Here is a 2,670-nt window from a genome sequence, read left to right as displayed (position 1 = left end):
AGATTATTACAGCCTCATATAAAATCAATGATGATCATGATATCGGAACTGGATCGGTATCGGACGATATTTAGATTTAGGTGTCGGGATCGGATCAGAAGTAAAAAAAGTGGATCGGTTTATCCCTAATATTTATAAACCAGTTTTTGGCTGAGATGTGACCGTTTTCATTCATTCTGACTGGAAATATTGAACACTACCATTTTCAGCTGCTAGATGGTACTCGAGTAGTATGGCATGCTGTTGTGTCATGTAATAGGTAAAAGTGGCTATTAATGACACAGTCAGCTTGCCATCTTTGTCCAGATCACCTGGAGCAAACGTCAAACCAGCTTCATTTCTCTGCACCGCCCCCGAGAAATGCAGCTGATTTGACCATTGAAGTGCATTTATTAAGTAAAAGTTCAACTGAGACGCACCTTTACTATAATTATGAGCAAACAAATAATTGTTTTTAAATGTTAATCTTGTTAAAATTCTTGTTAAAGTCCTCCCGTGTACGCTCCTGCAGCCGCCATTTGGCAGCCAATCGATTTTTGGCACAACACCGGCCCATGTTTCCAGGTTTCTGCGGTGACTCATAATAGATGCGACGTATTTATGTTGTTTTGCACTTAATTAATTTGTTTTTAGTATTTCACCCTTTTATGGCACCCTGATTTATTGTTTTGTACGCTGCTCTTTATTTTAACTGAATTTGTTTCCTGTAGTTTATTGTTGTTGTTGTTTACTGTTTTGTTGTCTGTACTTTATATGTTCTGTCTGGAACAGGTTCCTCTTGCGAGTCCCCGCGGCTCAATGAGGCTCGCCTGTATAAATAAAGGTTGAATGAAAAAAATAAAAAGATATGTTTGGACTTACACGGCAGAAAATACGGTAGTTGCAACTCATAAACTGTGACAGAAATTTAAAAAATAACGGGCGTTAGTAAAACAATTTTTTATTTAAATGTGTCCAAAACCGTTGCTTTAATGAACTCAAACACAAAACTCAAGGAAAATGACGAATCTTTATGTTATTATAAAAGTAAACTTCGAAAGTTCAGCTCTGCAGGAAGATTTGGTGCAAAATAACAACAAGGGAGGAGTTTTGGTGCAAAGCATTAATTTAATAAAACGCTCTTTGCAGCAAGAGTTTTTCTGAAGACGACCCACATTTTCAGGCAGTGCACGTTGTGCACGTTGTGAACGGGTCCAATCGGGCGTGAGCTTCTGCTTCGTGGAGGTGAAAAGGTCGACGAGGTCAAAAGACCTCAGCTGCTGAACGAAGTGACCTCCACCACAGAAAAGGAGATAAATCACAGAACTGGGAATCAATTTAATTTGTCTGAAACAAAAAAAGACAAATCAACAAGAAGACTGTTAAAATGAAAACTAATAACAAGTGGTGAAACTCTGAGGTTTCAGGAAAAATCTATGTAGAATCTGGACCAGTTCAGCTCCTCTGAAGCAGAATTTCATGTCCAGGAGCCAGAACCTGATCCAGAATCCTAACGGGACCGGAGCTGAGGAGAAACGGTTAACAGAACCGGAGCGACGATTCTCTGAATGACTGGAGCCAAACAAACCCTGGAACTGCAACAAAAGACCCACAATCCTCCGCCCCGCCAACCATCCCGGTCATTAACTGGTTCCCAGTTGAAGCGGTGGAGGGGGTCACGTGGTCCCGAGGCTTGTTTACCACAACAAGGAGAAACGGGGCTGCAGGGAGACGCAGCTTTTCCCACCGACTCATTCACAACGACTTTCACACGCTGTGGCGCCGACCGCCGTCGCCATGGAGACGACTGGTGGACCAGGAGCAGCAGAGAGAACTCATTATGTTTATACGACACCTGAACCCCCAACATGTGACAGAAAGCACCAGGAGGATCAGGACCCTGCTCCCAAAAAGGTTTTGTTCTGCAGAAATGAAAGAAAACACAGAGTTAAACTTTAATCCACAAAATGAGGGAAAGAGGAGATTTAAAAGTTGTGCGATTATTAAAATGTGGACGGATTCAGCGACGGAGGTCCAACTGTGTCATGTCAAACTACAAGCATGAAGTTTACTGTCTTCACTTTTATTAAAAGAATCTGATAAATTTATGTAAAAGATGCCGAGAATCACCACAGGATGTTGGAAATCTACAAAAAAAAAAAAAGGAAAGTTTTATCAAATTTAAAAAACTGGAGCTTCAACACAACGGTTTGGGTCGACCAATCAGGAGCTGAGGTTCTGTTTGAAGGTATCAATGCTGAAAAGAAGAAGAACCATCCATCCATCATCTTCCTCTTGTTCTGGACTCAGGTCTCGGGGGCAGCATCTTGAGCAGGGAGGTCCAGACATCTCTCTCCACAGCTCTTCTGGGAGGACTCCAAGGTGTTCCCATCAACCGAGAGACAGTCTGTCCAGCATGTCCTGGGTCTTCCCCGGGGTCTGCTCCCAGTCGGACATGCCCAAAGCACCTCTAGGTAGGTGTCCATGGTCCATCCTTACCAGATGCTGAACCACCTCAACTGGCACCTCTGGATGTGGAGGAGCAGCAGTTCTACTCTGAGTCTCTCCTGATAACTGAACTTCTCGCCCTGTCTCTGAGGGAGAGTCCAGCTCTGCAGAGGAAACATTTCAACCTCCTGGATCCACGATCTCATTCTTTCAGTCTCTACCCAGAGTTCATGACCAGAGGTG

Source organism: Nematolebias whitei, chromosome 3 (genome assembly GCF_014905685.2).
Source record: "Nematolebias whitei isolate Nwh7 chromosome 3, NemWhi1, whole genome shotgun sequence".
Classification (NCBI taxonomy): domain Eukaryota; kingdom Metazoa; phylum Chordata; class Actinopteri; order Cyprinodontiformes; family Rivulidae; genus Nematolebias; species Nematolebias whitei.
This window is presented reverse-complemented; position numbering follows the sequence as displayed.